The sequence below is a fragment of the Stegodyphus dumicola genome, chromosome 8, assembly GCF_044657685.1.
Source record: "Stegodyphus dumicola isolate Sdum_Otavi_A_Nest chromosome 8, ASM4465768v1".
In the NCBI taxonomy this organism is placed as follows: domain Eukaryota; kingdom Metazoa; phylum Arthropoda; class Arachnida; order Araneae; family Eresidae; genus Stegodyphus; species Stegodyphus dumicola.
In genome coordinates, this window is record NC_140775.1 from 151802113 (window position 1) to 151822335 (window position 20223).

General features: G+C 34.7%; 1 protein-coding gene across 3 annotated transcripts in view; it reads right to left on the reverse strand.

Moving 5' to 3' along the window:
- LOC118186486 (uncharacterized) overlaps positions 1 to 20223 on the reverse strand; it is a 299034-nt gene that overhangs the window by 223614 nt on the left and 55197 nt on the right. The gene's annotated exons all lie outside the window — the stretch shown is intronic.

A 20223-nucleotide genomic window follows, 5' to 3' on the forward strand; every position in this document is an offset into this window, starting at 1 on the left:
CTTCATTGATGTCAGCATTTTGAAGTTTTCTTTAAAATTTCAGAAACATTTTCTATTAGAACTTTTATCAGGAATTGCTTGTAACTAAATTAACTATGTTGTTTTGGGGAGGAATGAAGCTTCATTATTTGAATTTTTACTTTAAATAATGTAAGCAGTTTTAATGAAAGTTATTTATTTCTTAGTAGAAGAAATTTTCATAAGAATAAATTATCATATTAACATTAAAATGAAACAGATTTTCACTAGTCGAGTATGGGAATTACAGAGATTAGTGTATAAAATTTACAATGTAATGAAAATAATTTTATAGCATTACAGAATTCTTCGCATCAAATAATTCTAATGAAATTTCCCAGTATATTAATTGTATAACTGATATTTTTACACAGCCTGCCAAATTTTACATACACAGCAGAAAATTCAATGGGATGTTAAACTTACTTCCGAATTTCACAAGCAGGTTAATCGAATGAGTTATTTGGTCTACTTTGAGAAAAGCTTCGCTCAACACACTATTTCTACATATACATTTACGTAGCTCAGAGGACATCAGGTACTGTCAATCTTAAAAGACTCTTGGAGAGAAATTGGTGATTGTTGAAGGACAAATGCAGTTCTTCCAAAGACATCCGAATGGCTTTTCAATACATTGAGGTCCAGATAATCTATTGGAATAGTACATATTTATTGCAATGCCATTGCTGTCAAAATACTCATTCTTGATAGCGAAATTAGCTCTGTGGGGACGAATGTTGTTATACTTGAAAAATCTAGATCCGTTACTTCAGGGCAACCACTCGAAGAAATCAAAGATTTGATAACTGTCTTTCGTCACATAACAATGTGTGGACGAGTCTCAAAGAAAATCTAGCCCATAACATGACACTGCAAAGATTCGCGACATTATACTGGATAACGCTATTTCTCATGTTCAATACTCATTCCTATTGACTATTGTTACATACCTATTCCTATTGACTATACATACCTATTCTTATTGATTCAGTACCTATTCCTATTGACTACTAATTAGCTATTGACCTGTTCAATACTCATTCCATCTAGATTCTTACAATTCTGTCGTTTGATACTATACAAATCTTGATTCGTCAATTAAGAATACCCTGTGATACTGCGCTTCTGTCCATGTCGCATATTAATGATACCATTCTATTGGTGCTTCTCTGCCCTTATTGCTAAAATAGACATAAATTCGTGGTCTTCTATCCCATATTGTATTGATACTTAGCTTTTTATCTTATAATAATGGTAAACATCGACTTTCCAATTGCACTGGGGATCACTGCTCGGATGGTAGTCACACTCGGGCCACGATTGCAGCTGGCCAGTAAATTTGAGATGTTTTATTTTGTCAGAAAAAGAGATATTTTGATTATTAGTAGATAGCTATAGGACTACCTTAAGCGAGATTTTGGATAACTGTCCTTTTTTCGGGGGAAGGGGAGGGAGGGTTATTGTTTCAAATTATTATATGATATTGTTTCAGATGATTATTGAATACATCACTTCATTTTTGCATATGGACGGTAATAACAAATTTTATCCAATAAATTCACGAGTACACTCTTTTATTAAAATTCTGCATCAGTTTCTTATAAATGGAACACAATTTAAAGTTTTTAATTTGTAAGGAATTTTTCTCCTTTCTTATCTCATGGCTTCTTGAAGAAATTGGAAACACGTCCAGCTGATAATAGAGAGTTCAGAACTTGATTACTGGCGAGGGAGTTTTCAGATTTGCTGCTCCAAAAATTACTAGTGACTCTAAAATTGGTGTCCGAACTAAAATGTGGTGGGCAGTAATTTATCCCCACCAGGATTTGACGACTGTGTCCTAGCCTCCAATTTTTTATTTTTTCCATTTATTTTCCATTTAATAAGAAAGAATGCAAGGAATTTTCTTCATTTACAGCGTGCCTTCGTGGTGTAGCTGAAAGCATGTACAGAGTACAGAGTTCGAAACCTGTCTAGGACATGGCTGTCTCTCTCGTTTCCTGTACAAAAAATTCCAAATAATTCTGCAAGTTAATGTTATAGTTCAAGTTTACTTTCAAAGACTTGTAAAACAAAATCTGTTATATATATATATAAAAAAAAAAGAAAGAAAGAAAGAAAGAAAGATACAGATATCAGTTTTAGTTAACAAATGTAAAATATAGACTCAATAAACTATCTTGAAATATATTTTCTTTAAGATATATAGCTTTATAGCAATGTGCATAATATAAGATTGCAGAAGCATGTGATCGATCGAAAATATTTGAACTTTAAGTAAAACCACATTGAACAATGAACTATGTGGTTTGGCTTATATGTGCATCGTTTTCAATAAATTACTAGACAATTTTTAAAGAACTACAATAGTTTAAGCCGAAAAATATTAAAGAAAAGCACTGAATTTGTTTCACATGAAAGCCTAAAATTATAAATAAAAAAAACTGAATTTGTTTCACATAAAAAACCTAAAATTATAACGGAAAAACACTGATTTTGTTATGAATGCTTAAAACATTTGTAGGTATTAATATTCATTTAGATATGAATTTTATTTAATTTAAATGAACTCAAAAGAGCTTCATTTTCTTAAAATGTTTTTCTTCATTTTTCCATCTAAAGAGTACTATCTTTATTACGTACAATAGCTGCAATATTCAGCGCTATGTAAGTCGATTGATGTTATAAAGGGAGAAGTAGACGATTGATGTTATAAAGGGAGAAGTCAGTTTAATAACCGGATAAATGCAGTACAGTATCGTTATTTATTTTTGTTGCTAAATGTTTTTTAATAAGAATGCAAATTATAACATGTATGAGATACGAAATATTACTTCATTACCTTTCCATCGACAGTAAACTCTGTTAATAATTATTTATTATTAGGATTTAGGGATTCAAATGTTATAAGAGGATTTTCGAGAGGGCTAGAAGTCGATGCCCTAACACAATATTATTCAAGTGTAAGTTGTAATTATATTCTTGTCCCCTAGGGAATAAGTATTTACAGCTCCTAAAATTAACCAATATTTCACTGATTGGAAAATGGCTGAAAATCCATAGAAGCTTTAGATTAATAAATTTATTAATTTTAATAGAATGAGATTTGACGACAGATTCAGGAGTTTATTTTTCACGCATTTAAAGGTAGAAACTCCATATTCCTTAAAACTAATTTATTTATTTACAATCCAAGTCGAATTTTGCAGCAATTGTAAAGCAGTAGTCAATCTTCAGATTAAAAAATTTACAGTTCAAAAAACTAAGTTATTAACGAATGAAATTTTATATTAACAGATAATTTTTTCGTTGTTCAAAATATCCTTTGCAAAGAAGGCCAATGAAAGGTTATACCCTAAGTTTCATAGTGTCTTTCGTATGATTTGGCTTGGTTAAATCAGGTAGTGGAAAACACGCGAGAACTGTATATACTTCTCTTTCACATGATTTAATAATAACTTTTTAACAATGCAAAAAGTGTAATTAATCACCTACGACCTAGTCTGCTCAGGTAAAAATTTACATACGGCAGCAGATCTGTTTCCTGCAGCTATAGTTATTCTTATATATTGCTTGCTGGGTAAAACATTGCAAACGGCAAACTGTTTTTTCTGCAGATTAAACTGGACGTTTACAGATGAGGTAAGGACGATATTTTCTGTTACGGCTCTACATTCAGGTTTTATTTTTACAGTCCTATTAGAGAAGCCTCACTGGCAGAGAAAAATGTGCTTACTAAGATAGATGATATACATTCAGGGTAACTACAAGTAAGAATTCTTTTCTTGTTTGAACAATCACCGACATAGCAAAGAAAAGTTAACTTTATTATTATTTTTTTGCTGTGTATTCGAGAAAGCTTTATCAGATTGCTTAGAAGAGTGTTCCATGGTTTGTTCTAACTTTCAGTGTTTAGAGAGTCCTGAAATGCAATACGTGGGTAATGATATATTCATGTCTTTTACGCCTGTCGTTGGCAACAGCCTTGAGCACCTTACAGGTAACAGTATGGCTTTGCTCAACTTCGCCCCCAATTTTGATGGAGAGCACTACGGGGAGACGGGTCCGATGGTCTCCCACTCTTCTTCCACTATACCAACCTCTCTAGAGTAATTTCGGTTTGACGCATATTTAAAGTGTCATGCTGCACAGGCACTACACATTAACAACTATCCATGCCTTCTCCAGGATTCGAACCCGGACCCTTCATTACGGTTCTCATATTCACTAACCACTATCCCGGTTGGGCAGCTCGTATTGTACATGATTTGTGAAACTGCTCTTTCTTGCATATATAGCTACATCGTTTTAGATCGAATAATTTGTAAATTGTTTGCTGTGTTTTGCAAAGTATTATATTTTCTTGAATTAAAGCTGTGTTTTGTAAGTATAATATTTTCTATATGTGTAGAGACATTAAGTTATTCCGAAGCAAGAGACATGAAAAATGAGCAATGACCTCGCCGGGACGCGAACCTCGGACCTCTCGAATATGCGCTGAGCGTGCTGACCATTACACCACGAAGGCATGCTAACAATGTGAGAGAAATACCTTATACATATATTGCACCTTTTTACTAGTAAAGATTATTCCGTGTGCTAGAAATATTTTTTGTTAATTAAAGTACTCATGTAACTCTTTGCAGAAATTAATAGTTAAATAAAACTTAGCATGAAATCTATTCACAAAATTTTTAATATAAATTTTATCACTCATTTACAATTACTACATTTATAATTTTTTTTCTGTATTCAAGTTTGACAAATGTCAGTTATTATGTCTAAAATTATATTGAACAAGACATATGCACTAATAATTTGCAACAATTCTGATATTCAATTTATTTATTTGTTTGCAGCATATATGTACATTTAGCATTCTAATAACGTTTTACTTAATACTTTATGACTTTTACAACTGTATATATTATCAAGTCCAAATGGTCAATTTGCCCTGCAGGACTATTAATTTCGTTCTGGCATTTTGCGTCGGTTCACTTTACAAATTGTTGCCACCAAATATTATCGCCCTGTGTTATATTTAAAAAAATTAAATAATAAAGAATCTGCATAAGTGTATGTATGTTTCTCGCACTGGGATAAAACAACGGTACCTAGAGCCATCAAATTTTAAATAATAAAATCTTCCATCGAATATGGTCATCTGGAAGCCCAAATTTGGAATTTGGAATTTGTTTTATTATCGATTTCATATTTTGTAACTTTTTAACTAATTTTTTATTAACAAACTCCACGATTTCAAAGCGAGCAATGGCAACACTTTACGAAAAAAAAAAGCATTTTTATCTCCAGCGTGCGAGACTTTATATCGTTAATTCTAAAGCTTTGCTCATTTAAAAATTATTTTGTGATATTGCTGTTGAATTGAATTTTATGGTTTAAGTGCAAAGAACATGATATTTAATAAATAAAGGTAACACGAAAAACGTTAAAAAAACACCCCTTCGGGCGTAATGTAAAATCTGAAAGGTTTCAGATTTTTTTAAAAAATTTCTTTAACCGTCTAATTGCATATTACATTTTAATAACTGATTAACAGAATTCGTATCTATCAGTCAGCACACCACGTCATATAACCCTGTACATGCAAAAGATTAATTTAGTATATTAATAAATAAATAATAAAATATGGATCTACAATAAAGTAATAGTTACAGTCTTGTGCTAGAAGCGCAGTACTACAACAAATCCTCTTTGCACAATACTTGCATGTGCATTTGCCTACCTTCTTTTTCCTCTTCAAGAACATTTTTTTTTTGTTTTTTTGTTCTATCTTTGCCCTTTAGGCTGTGTTTAGACGGTGGCGTAAAGGGCATAGAGGCGTAGTCATAAGGGCATAAAATACGGTAATTCCATTCATACTTGCGAGAACGGGGTATAAGCCGTGGCCAATGAGAGAAGCTAAATTGGCGCATGTGTGGATGTGGGTGTCCGCCGATAACATCGCGGCAAAAACACCGCGGACGAGAAGGTCGCGGAGAAAACAACGCAAGGCGAAAACGTCGTGCTACAAAACATCGTGGGAGAAAACATCGCAAAGAGAAAACATCGCAATTCTAAAACATCGTCGTCGAAAATAAAGCGGTCCAAAAACTTCGCAGTTTAAAAACATCGTCGTCGAAAATATCGTGGTAAAAAATAAAGTATCTACAAATCATCGCATGACGATAACATCGCAGACATGCTTTTTTCAGGCTTTAATAAGTGTAAATGGATATTCCCATAATGATTTGTGAGCGCAAGATGTAAAGAAGGATAATTTTTACTTTCATATTTTTTATTAAATATTAAATTTTTGCTGAGAAAATAAGAAGAAAACTTAAGCATAGAAAATTAATGCAACTTATAGCACTTAATAGAATTTTAAATCGACATAGTTAACTAACAAAGACCATTAATAAATCATTTTTTATAAAGATTTTACAGGTAATTTTTCATAAAAAGTATAATCTATTAAGTTGCATTTAATTTTCTATGCTTAAGTTTCCTTCTTATTTTTTCAGCAAAAATTTATTAGTTAATAAAAAAATGTGAAAGTAAAAATTATCCTTCCTTACATCACTTGCGCTCACAAATCATTATGGGAATATTCATTTACAGTTATTAAAGCCTGAAAAAAGCATGTCTGCGATGTTATCGTAATGCGATGATTTGTAGATACTTTATTTTTTACCACGATATTTTCGACGGCGATGTTTTTAAACTGCGAAGTTTTTGAACCGCTTTATTTTCGACGACGATGTTTTGTACCACGATGTTTTAGGACTGCGATGTTTTCTCTTTGCGATGTTTTCTCCCACGATGTTTTGTAGCACGACGTTTTCGCCTTGCGTTGTTTTCTCCGCGACGTTTTCGTCCGCGATGTTTTTGCCGCGATGTTTTCGGCTGTAACCGTGGATGTGTCTACAACTTTCCCGCGCTCTCCTGCTCGATTGATTTCCCGCGTTCGCTCTGCTTGTTTTGTGACAGCGAAATCTTCTGTAGAACGCCGCTTCGTTTTAGCTTTGCTCTGATTGATCGACGCTTATCCCAAATTCAGCTTAAATTTGAAATCTTTGAACCCTATACCACGAGCCCTAAACCAGATTTTGTGGCGTTGCACAGACTGGTTGCCTTGGCAACGAAGCTCGGCTTTAACCACTTATGCCCTTTACGCCCCCATCTGAACGAAGCTTTACGCCCCATATTCCAGAGCACTGGTATCATACAGCAGTTGTGGGCTGAAGCCGTCTTGTAGCGAGGTTGAAGCTTTCATTACGCTCACCTTATGCATTTGAATCCCCAATGGGTTAGATTGCTTTGTGGAGGAAGAGGCTACTGATGTCTGATCTTGTTTCAAAATTCCACTCTGATCATATCGCATTTGATTTTTGCCTGGTGGTTGCAAAATTTTACGTTAGAAAAACCATTTCCCAGCAAATCAATGATTTTTGTTTTGAAAACAACGGAATTCCGAAAAGCAACTCTTAATTATGTTTATTTGAATAAATTCTAAATTTGACAACAGCTTATGGTAGATAACGAAATTTTTTAAACAGTCTGTTGCCAACATGTAATTGATATGAGAATTAGTAAAACGGGAACGTATGCTGATAGATCTGATTTGGCTCCTGGATTAGATTGCGGCTGTGATTTAAGAAAAATAGCAATTATTATAATTGCTTGTCCTAAACCCCAACATAAACCATACAATCAGACCTCATAATTAATGATGGATAGATGCATTTGTGCCTGTTATTCGTCCCAGACACTAAGCGCTAATGGAGACGATACAAACTTGCTCAGCCAATCTTATGCATGTATCCTCTATATATTTAATGTAGCTTATCCATAGCATGAAATTCTGGGATATCGCATTCTTCTTGCTGTATCGTTAATCTTTTAAAAGGAATTTTGTGCAGATTTTTTATGTGATTTCAATCCACAAGGATACTAAAACTTTAAGAAATAAATGACATTCTTTTCAGGTGCTCTAGTAATGTAGTGGATACCAGATCTAGCTAAAACACGTGTAAGGTCCATGCTTAGTTCATCACTATAATACAGATGATTTTTCAAGAGTCCTGCTCCGAAAAACTTGCAGACGTTACAAAAGCATAAAACGTAAAAGCACTAGGAGGCAATTCGTATCCAACTTTAATTGACAGGCTGGATATCGCTTGCTGTTCCCATTTGCTCTTCATGAAACGCGTGACCATAAAATCTGTTAACATTTAAAAATTCAATAATTCACTGAATAATGTAGGTAGAGAGGTATAAACTGACACACATGCTTGAAATGTCACGGGGTTTTAATGAAAGCAAAAACAATGCTTAAAGCTGCCTACAGATTCCTCTTCATATGATAACCAAAGCAATAATTAGCATAACAATTGATTTTTAGCACAAGACTATGTTCTTTATAATAAATGTTCAATATGTCGGCGTTATTCATCGAAAATACCTGTATTCGGATGATAATGTTGTGAAGAGCAGTGTACAGCATATCTCTGTAAGTGTGGTGAGAAATTGCAGTGGAATGTTGTCTTTTAGCATCTCTAATGAGGTCGTATGATGGCGGTAGACTTGCGATTTCAGGTAACGTCACAACCAATAATAACACGAATTGAGATCTGGGTACCAGAGGGGCCAAGCAGGACAGAAACGGCGGCTGAGCACGCGATCCTTACGTCCATCCAAACGATGTGTGCAAGAGATCTTTCACGCGTGTAGCAATATGGGGTGGAGCGCCAACTTGCTTAAAAGTCGTACCTTCCAAGAGGTGTTTATCAGCCAAATTAGGGATAATGCGATTCTGTAACATATCAGCGTACCTCGTACCCGACACACTGACAGTTTGAATAGCAGAACTGCGCTTTTCCTCGAAGAGAAAGGGTCCGATTACGAGTGATGTGATAAATCTACATCACACCGCGACCAATACCCGGAGGTGACCATAGGAAAGTGACAAAGTCATGAAGGGACTGATTCGCTGTCTCACTACAGTTTATTTCATACACGGTTCTCATGCGGCGTCACTGACATTTTGCTGCCCAGAGTCATATGTTGACCTTTGTTTTTGTATATTATTTTAGCTTTCAATAAAACCCTGTGTCGTTTCACTCAGGTGTGTCAATTTGTACCTCTTCATCTACATTATTCTCTGAATTATTGAATTTTCAAATGTTAACGGACTTTTGGGTCACCTGGTATATCGGACATGTCCTCGAATTTATGGTACAATGACTAGTAATTCAACTATCAGTTAGCAGACTTATATACGATTCTCGGTTATAAAAACAGTTAATTTTAAGATGTTTTATTAAAAAACTAATTGTGTATTGTCTAAAACATTCACACCTCATAACGATTCGAGCTCCGCTCTTAGGCGTGCATATAGTATAAAAAACATAATTCGGACATCAGAATAAAAGAAACTAGTGAAAAGAGCTAAAACAAATATCTTTTAAGTATTTTATTAAAAATCTAAAACACTTCGCTGTGAGAGGTTAACCCTTAATTACAAGCCGCCTTGTCAGATCTTCGATCTGGAATGAAGGATGATTTCAAGCGCCAAATATGTTCAACTGCGTATCACAATTTGGTAGCTCTCACAGATAGCCTCCAAGAAATGAAAAATTTCACTGTCAATAACCGGCACGTCTTTTGTTCTCAGAGCAAACAGCATCTTAACTGTCAACCGGCAAACGGAATGAAGCAATTGAATCAAACCTTCCGAAATCTGTTTCTGTATCTGGAGAGCAGAGTACGGGACCTGATAAATATATTCACAGCCGAGTTAGCAGTTGTTGATCTCCCCGATGCGACTGCATAATTCACACTTCATTTGAATAAATAATAAACTTCGAGTCCCTCTCTTAATTAAAATTCATCACATCTACAAACGACCTCGGCTCGATTGTCCGCCGCCGGTAATGAAATTCGCAATCGTCGTCTGCTCTGATCTTCCGAATGAAAGGATTCCGTTTGTAGAACGAATTTCACGTTCGGTAATTCTAATTCCCAAGAAATGCTTGAAATAGCTAGCTTGTCTCGGAAGCTTTAAAGCTAAAAAGGGAATTAACCGTACGTAAGCTGGAAAGAAAAATTCCCCGTAGCGTAAATCCCACTTAAGCAATTGGACGATTAAAAATAACAAAAACTGAGAAGCAATGGAATGTCGGAGTTTTCGTAATCAAAGAATTGGTTCCCATGGCAACTGAATGTCCTACAGCTATATTTCAAATGCAATGCGGGATAAACATTTTTTAGAACATCAAATCCGCTTATGTATGCAAAACATTCTGCGTATTCGTAGGGAAATCATTCTAAGACTAACACGGATAACACTGAATGCCGTATGTAATGAGATATTTATGTAGCATGCACAGAATGCGCCAAAAATGTATATACGCCCTTTAGAGCTAAATACATTGTCTAGAACAGCAGTCGCCAACCGGTGGTCCACGGACATGATAACATTTCGCTGGTCCACAGAAAAATTGGGACATTATTTATGTTTTTATGAAGATTCAGTTTAAAAAAGGACGAGTAACCAAATCTATTATGGAATATGGATTATACTTCTTTTTTAATTTTAGCGAAATTCATTCTGAATTTACCGACTTTTTAGCTACTTTTGCAGGTGTATTAGCGACATTTGAAAATGAGAGTTAACATCCATGGATATGTTGCTGTTATCAATATTAGCGTGAACTGGAATTCTCCTTCCTTTTGAATTACCAGCATATGCTATTGTAGACGTTAATAACACAGTTTTTCTCCATGTCAATAGGTAACTTGATGGATTTTTATGAGAACCATCTGCATTCTTGTTTATAATTGCATCACTGGAAGTTTTCGTTTTTGTTTTGTCGAGTTGTTGATTGATAGCGCAATTGCTGAGTAATGGATGATTATTATGTTTAAAGTCATTAAAAATTGACGGCATAACACTGTCAGTTTATTGATATTGCTTTGCTTTTGCCGATTTGCTCTTGCTTTTCGTGAAACTCCTTTTCAGTGAAATGGAAATGTAAAGCTTTCTGTATAAGAAGGTAAGATATTTGTACTTTTCATGTAATTTTTCAATGGGAACGAAATACGTGTAGCTTGCTGATTATTATTTTAAAGATATATTTACCGTTTTTTTAATTCATATTAGTGGTCCGCCAAATATAAAATTATTTATGTAGTGGTCCGTGAAGTTCTAAGGGTTGACGACCGCTGGTCTAGAAAACGCTTTGCTGTATATATTGATACTAAATTTATTCATTCATTACGATACTAATACAAAATATGTTTCACCTCCCTGTTCCAAGAGTGTTGAAAATAATGGACGTTAGCGACCAAGTACTTATTACAAACGTAAACAGTTGCGAGAGCAACGTCGATCGAATTAGCATTGGGGACTTATACACAAATCCATTTTAATTTCTTTAGTAAAGTCCCTAAAGCGTAGCCGGTTTTCTGCTATGTACGATGGCCTTTCCATGTAAAAGTGGAGAAAATACATGAATTGAAAATGAACAGAGTGAATGTCCATATTGGTGTTATAAAACAATGAGAGGGCCCTACATGCTGGCCAAAGAGGTGCAGCCTATATGGGTAATGTAGGGGATGCGTTCGATATTCAAGCATCAAGAAGAATTGCTACTTGTAAAATAAAGGATTTCTATTAGGATTGCTGGAAAGAGAAATGGAACATTTCGGGGAAAAGAAAAAATTATTGTTGAGCTTTGAAGTTTCTAAAAGTATAACAACTCCTAAAAATATGACAATGATATATGCCCGTGTCCAGTAATATGTGATTATATTTTTGAATATTAATCACATATTACTGGACACGGGCGCTTTCCACCATACCTGTAAAAATTTAATTTGAAAAATAATAGTCTTTGTAGTTTTTGTAGTGTTGAAGGCAATGCAGGACATTTCGTCGAAGACTGCGTATTATTGCGAATTCCACTGCTGCAATAAAGAGTTTGTAGAGTTCCTCACTTTGTAATTCTAATGTTGGAAGTGAAGAATCTTAAGAACTGATAAGCGAATAATCGCTTAAGTTCGGGCGACAAGAAACAACGAGATAGAAGGGTAACTAACCCTTTATTATTCCAATAAGGTTTAACAAAATTCCACCTGGGAGTGTACAAACAAAGCCCTCACTTGGACTTGAACTTAAGAGACTAAAAATTAAACTAAAATTAAGATTAACTAAAGAAATATAGCCGAAGCTATCAAGATTCAAATCGAGTTGGCCCCTTAACTTATACTACGAAGCTTAGCAAGGGCTTGAGTACGGCCGAGCGAAATAGCAGCTTTGAGAGAGAGAGTGCCCAAAAAGGCAGACGCGCGTCAATCAGAAACTCTGATTCTCTCTGACTCTGTTAAGTAACTTCGTGGTTTAAATACCGCTCCTCCTCATAAAATATTCAGCAAGATTCCAAAACTACGTTCTGGCCGGAAGTAGTAAGTTGAAGTTAAGAATTTGACAGGAAAGGAACTTAAAATTTAACTATTAGTAAAATTAACATTATCCTTACAAGTTTAGATTTGCAAAGGATTCGATGAACTTTATAAATGGCAATAGAACAATACTGGGAATTTTGGTTTTATGCTTTTAACTGTATTTCTCTATTTTACTGTAAATCTCGTAACTGTATTTTTGTTTGTCTGTGTTGGGTGTGCTGCGTTAACCACGAGGCCGATTATTATCGGCTAGGAGGGTTGCAACACACTCGTATATTACATTACATTGCATTACACGACGTCCTTTATTGACCCAAAGCTAAAAGTCTAAAGACCTAAAATCTGATGAACGCCTAGGAAACTAAAATGCAGGACATTTCGTCGAAGACTGCGTATTATTGCGAATTCCACTGCTGCAATAAAGAGTTTGTAGAGTTCCTCACTTTGTAATTCTAATGTTGGAAGTGAAGAATCTTAAGAACTGATAAGCGAATAATCGCTTAAGTTCGGGCGACAAGAAACAACGAGATAGAAGGGTAACTAACCCTTTATTATTCCAATAAGGTTTAACAAAATTCCACCTGGGAGTGTACAAACAAAGCCCTCACTTGGACTTGAACTTAAGAGACTAAAAATTAAACTAAAATTAAGATTAACTAAAGAAATATAGCCGAAGCTATCAAGATTCAAATCGAGTTGGCCCCTTAACTTATTTGACTACGAAGCTTAGCAAGGGCTTGAGTACGGCCGAGCGAAATAGCAGCTTTGAGAGAGAGAGTGCCCAAAAAGGCAGACGCGCGTCAATCAGAAACTCTGATTCTCTCTGACTCTGTTAAGTAACTTCGTGGTTTAAATACCGCTCCTCCTCATAAAATATTCAGCAAGATTCCAAAACTACGTTCTGGCCGGAAGTAGTAAGTTGAAGTTAAGAATTTGACAGGAAAGGAACTTAAAATTTAACTATTAGTAAAATTAACATTATCCTTACAAGTTTAGATTTGCAAAGGATTCGATGAACTTTATAAATGGCAATAGAACAATACTGGGAATTTTGGTTTTATGCTTTTAACTGTATTTCTCTATTTTACTGTAAATCTCGTAACTGTATTTTTGTTTGTCTGTGTTGGGTGTGCTGCGTTAACCACGAGGCCGATTATTATCGGCTAGGAGGGTTGCAACACACTCGTATATTACATTACATTGCATTACACGACGTCCTTTATTGACCCAAAGCTAAAAGTCTAAAGACCTAAAATCTGATGAACGCCTAGGAAACTAAAATGCACTTCTTTTATTCTATCCAATATCAAAGCAAATTCGCATCTTATACTCTGCTAACATGCAGCGTATTGTGTTGCAAATTTGCAATGCAAGCTTACGAACATTTTGAAGCAAAATTAATTACAGTGCAAAGTCTACCTGATATTCTTATGTGTCCATACTAAACGGCACCATCTGTGTCAAATTCAGTCAAGAAAATATATAACTGTCCATTCGGCTTGTGTGAGAAAATACACTGTAAATTCATTTCTCTGTTTACGCTTACCTCTTTAAAATGATCTTTACATTCCTAAAGTGAGAACCGTGCGTCAGTAATTCAAATCACTGCCTCGTGTCACATATTCATTTTATAGTCATCTATCTAATGGTATTTATTAAGATAAAGGCCTTTTTTTAGTATATTCCTATCATCCTTCGATTTAATTTCTTAAACCGTCCACAGATATTATCAGTTAAAATGCGTATACACTTTCTAGTGGACTTTGAATAAATATAATTAATTGATAAATTATGCACAGAAGTATTGAAATTTAACACATAAATAAATATTTGTAATAATAAATTGCTTTACACTTTTATTTATGTATTTAAAACAATATGCTTTCTCTGTCTGTTATTCTCTCGTACGCACGGAAATAAGAAATGCTGGCATTTTGGATTAATTATCGAAAATGTGATTCAGCAGCCATCAAATTATATGTCTGTACTGCATAGCATCATGTGTCATTCCAAAGGTTGAGAAAATAACTGAAGTCATATCACCGTCAAGATTCTCATAAGCAATAAGCATCGATACGACTCATGCATATGTATTTGTGCTCATACTCGGATTACTCTGAGAAATACGTGGTTAATAAGTTTAGGCTGCTGTATTTAATCGAGTGGTAAATTATGTTTTCTTTGATTTCTGTTTATTTCAGAGCAGAAAATCTAGAAACAGCACTGTGCCCTTGCTAAGCAGTGAACCTGAGATTTTCACTTAAGACATTCGAGAAGAATGTATTTGTTTCCTTGTTTTACTACCTCTTCCCATCTAATGAGCGAATTGGATGGAGAAGCTGAAACCAGTTAGTCTAATCAAAGCGGAGATGAATTATTATGCACCCTATTTTAGTTCCGGTTCGATTATAGAGTCCTTATCAGATTTCTTGGGAAGCAAGAAATCTGGAAAAATCAATTGTATCTTCGTCCTTAACTGGAACCAGATCTTCCAGTTTCTAGCTGGATGTAATGGCTACTACACCACATGACTCCACAGCAGAAATACACATCACTGATTTTAATTTAAAATTTGTATGTCAGGGATAACTGAAATTGTGGCCGTTCAATCAATTTGTAAGTAGGGATGAAAATTTTTTGTTGTTAAATAAATCAAGAGCAGTGCCATAAACAAAGAGCAGTTCTGAAAATTAGAACCGACATATGATCACAATCAATCAGAGCCGTCGCTTAGTACCAGATATTATTGCAGAGATCAAGTTTTCATCTTACCTGTCTGCGTAATTAATCTCGCATATCTGGCATCAGCAAATAGCTGATTAATCATTTCAGAAATTGGAACGAGGACAGGACAGAAAATAGTACTAGGTGCTACTACAGTCCTGATTAAACGACATCGAATTAACCGAGTTGCAGATTAAGTCGGCTTTGCCAAAAATATGTTAAATTTGCTTACTTGAAATAATAGAAAAATTACTATCTCAGATCATCAAAATAAAGAAAACGTTTCTACGAAAAGCACATAAAGGGGAGGAAAAAAACAAAGTAAAACAACAATGATAGCAGATAATGTAAACACTATTTAGAAATTGTTTTTATCCACAACATTTGAAATTTAATTGCGTTTAATGTGCAATAAATAAATATTGTTTATTCATATATTAAAAATAAATTGCTAAATCGTAAAAATACTTTAAATATGTAGCCTACGGTGTATGATCTGTATTGGCTATTGGTACAGCCATAAACCTTTCCATTGACGCTCATCGAACATCTCTTTTTAACTAAAGCTATATTAAGCAGCTGTTCAATTGAACTATAGATCCCGCATGCTTTCACTTACTTATCTTGCATGCTTTTACCCATTGGGCATGCGGGGAATTGAGAGATCTGGATCATCATTTTTTCACTTAACTCTATAACAATACGAAATCACCCTGTGCCGAAGCCTTATCTTCTTTTTTCTAAAACCTTGTAATTAAAATATTTCAACTTTTGAAACTAATAAAGAAGTTAAAGGCAACTGTAAGAAAAGAAATTTTTTCTTCCTATGTCATAGACGTTGTTTAGAATTTATCTCCATCCGTAAGCATACTCCTGCATTTCAAAAATTAATTTAAAAAATTAACGATTTCAAAAATTAATTCGAAGCCATCATTTTACATCAACTCATTTTTCTTTGTTTAGTCTGGTCCCTTATTATACATGCGTCTTTAGTTGCAAATTCCTTGCGGTAAAGTATTGAAAAATAACTTCACAAATCATATAAATTAACATTTTATAGACTTGCACCATTAAGCGAAATTTGAGTCACATTTAAACACTAGCCTAACCTTCTAACAAACTAAATTTCGCTTCAGGTTTTCCTATTAAGAAATAAAGTGTTGATTAAAATAAATGCTACATATTTTCATTGACTAAATTCTTGGTACGTGGTCAGTAAATACTAGAAAAATATAAAGTCTCCATACATTTCTATCAATCAACCTACTCTACAGTGATTTTTACTCACGTTTACATTATGTTGTTGTTAATTATGCTCACTGGTCTAACGTGTCTCAGCACAAGCCCATGAAATTCCTCGTGACAAGGAGCGCAAGGTTAAGCCTGGTGTTGGCAACAGCCTTGAGCTCCTTAAAGGTGACAGTGCGATTTAGCTCAGTTCCGGCCCCCAATCACACGAGAAAACTTTCAACTCGCCGCATATTTGGAGTGCCACCATGCCGCACCGATAATACACATTTACAAACAACGATGACTTCTCCGGTATTCGAACCCAGGCCCTACGGCACGACAGTCAGCGATGCTAACCACTATACCGGTTGGGAGTCATTATTATATTTTATTGCTGTTAATAAAATTCGTTGCTATCGAAAATTATCCGGTTGGACGGCACGTTTACAATATTAATGTAACTAGTAATATAAATTTTCTATGCCATTAAGGTATGAATTTTGATTATAATACTCTGGTCTTTTTATTACTTATAGACCATTAGTTACAGATTGTATTTTAATGCATATGATTTTCACTTTTCAGTATACACCCAAACTGCAGTTAATAACTCCTAAAGCGTTTATCCTAAGCAAACAAATAAAAGGAAAAGATTTGAGCACACAAACATACATGAAAGACTTCAGGCATAAAATGGCTTCATTACGCAAGATACTTTATCGCTCTAAGTCTCACTGCAGCTACATTTTACCGCACATGTAATTCCCTTCACCGCTTACGCCATCAATACACCAAATGAGAAATAAGCTTCCAGAACGGTGCGTGATTATCTTAATTAACTGACCAAGAAGATATGAATACGCCAGAGACCCTACTTTTCCGGCACTCGGATTGACCGGAGAGAGGCGCACGTGATATTTTTCGGGCAAAGTAGACGTCTCGCTCGATTGCGAAGAAGCCAGCTTCTGGTACTTCACCGTACTTCTCGAATCAGCGTAACAAAATGTTTCGGCTGTCCGGAAAAATATAAGAAAGTTGCATTTCGGGAAATAAAAAAGTTACAACCGGTAATAAAAGTGAGATTAAATTGTAAGTTTCAGAGCGATTTCTCCGAGTCCAAGGAGGTGGTTTATAGATTTCCCAAAGGATCGACGAGGAAAGGCTTTTATAATAAATTTAAGATTCTCTACTCACTTTTCAGAATGGAACATCTGAAAGATGAAGCGAATGTAATGAATTAAATGGGCAAAACATGCTTTGTAAAACTCAGTTTTTGATATGGGTTGTCTGAGGAAGAGATATATTTCTCGTAGTAATAAGTGGGGAAGGATTCATGTACAAATATGAAGCGTTATGTCCAGCTATGTGCCCATATAATAATCTCACTTTTTGAGTCACAATATATTACAATGAATTACAATACAATAATTTTTTTTAACCTCTGTTCTTGGCCTTGACCGTTATTTATCCATGCGAGACTTAAATTACCAATACCAATACCAGCTTTCGACATTAGAACATTTTCAATAATGTTTTCCAAATTTTTGGGGCCATCGACTTACGTCAAGTTGCGGTATATTTTCGTGTCATTTATCATACCTGCAAGCTATGTGTTGTCACTGCGCGATATACGATTTTGTGCGTCCTGAAAATACCCAATGTGCTCCTCTCAAGATCATGAAAGGATGTCTAATTGCTATAATTTAAAATGCATTTAATTAATTTAATTTGTAATATGCTCATATGGTAATTGCAACATTATTATACTTTAAAAAATAAAACGAAGTTTTTAACAAATATTACCCTAAACTTCCACAAAATTTCTGAAGTGCATCTATCCGTTTATCAAATAGCTAATTTATGCTGCGGAAGATCTATTCTGTATCTTTCGAATTATACCAGGCAACCGAGCCGCCGAGTTGTGAACACTGGTAGTTCGATCCGAGGCCCCAATTCCGGGCAAACGGTCTGGCAGCATGGACGTTTTCGTGGTTTTCTCCCCATGTGTAACGCGTATACCAGCCAGTTTGCCTTAGAAAGTTCTCCACGGAGGCATCCCTTTCCTTAGGCATATAACCCTCGAGTGTTTGCCATATTCAAATAAACGTAGAAAAAAAGAATTATACTAACGTATTATGTATTAAACCGTAGCAAATCTATTCAGAAAGAATATACTAGATCAAGAGAGAAGGGAAACATTCCAAAGGAAATATAAAATTAGGCAAAGCAACAGCGTTGCGTTTTCCGGAGATTTTAATTGTTAAAGATAATTTTCCGGAGATTTTAATTCCGGAGATTTTAATTTTGAGTCTTAATTAAAATCTCTTGTAAATATTTTCAGCACTGGTGGTTGGAAATTTTCTGCAAAGAAAATTCTAAATATTTATTTACATGACCTCTTGATAACAAAAATTTGAATTAATAAAAAAATTGCTTTAATTAAAAGTAAAATACATAATAACGTTTTGTTGAAATATCCTTAATAAAGATTTTGAGGAGGTAACGTAAATAACTAAAACCGACTGCTGCTTCAATTCACTTCCACTTATTTTTTATAACGTTTTAAGTTTTCGTAATTGAAATCGAGATTCAAGTCTGACCCCTTCTAAGAATTTAAATTCAATCACTTTTGTTATAAAGGTCACTTTCTTACCTTCATTGCTCATTCTTTCAAACCCACTCAAAAGTTGAAAAACTCTCGACGTAAAAGGCGGTTCACGTAATCTAAAATGACTAATTTGCAAATCCCGCGTTACTCACTTAAATACGAAAACATTCTGAAACTGCTGAGCAAAACTATTTAAAATCATAAAACAAGATTAATTGTCTGAATCGCACCTAAATTTTACAAATTACACCACACAGAGATACTTAAATCACTTAATAACCTAAAGTACCGCGGCGTGAAAATAGCATTCCATTTACGGCACATTATCACGGAACTTAAGGCTCACTAAGCCTAACATTAGTTGATAAAAATGGCGTTCTTTTAGGCGTGGCTTAATAAGAGGTTGTCAACAGAAGCTGTCTGTTGGACGGAACTCAGATGAGACACGGAATAAGTAACAAAGCAAAAAGAAAAAGAAGATGAAAGACCGACCGTATGGTGGCTTAAGGTGGACATGGCGGGAGAATGTGAATTATTCACGATGGGTAATAAGACGAAGGGAAAGAAAAAATGGCGAGGGAGGATTTCGTTATTGTTACTGATTGGAATATTTATGTTGTGGTATTGCTCCAGTAAGCTTCAGCTTTTTCTTTCTAGTGGTCTTGCTATGTATAGAATAAGGCGGTGGCGTTCTTATTCTAGGGAATATAGTTTGTAACGGATGTTTGTTTTATTTCCAACAAAATTGCTCAAGGAAACACGGGTCTTAGTAGAAGTAGTATAAATTGGGTGATGTCGAATTTTGCTGTATTTTTTTAACATGCTTGGTGGAAAACCAGAGTTATATAAATGCAGGTTACCAGGGCTAATCAATAAAACGTTTGATTTAAGTTCGCACTGAGCAAGTGGCTCTTCAAAAGCGCGGTTTTCATTTGTTGTTCATTTGTTCCCCTTCCGCAGTTTTTTTTTTTTTTTTTTTTTAATTTGTAAATATTTAGGGAAATTTTCGGAGTTTAGGGGTGGTCTACAAAACTTGCATACCAACCGCTTAATCTGTAAAGATTGCTATAAGCTTTAAAAATGCATAATTGAGGTACACAAAAGATAATTCCCAACCCAAATACGAAATACATGATTTTTCAAAATCATGATATATCAAAAATTCATGATATATC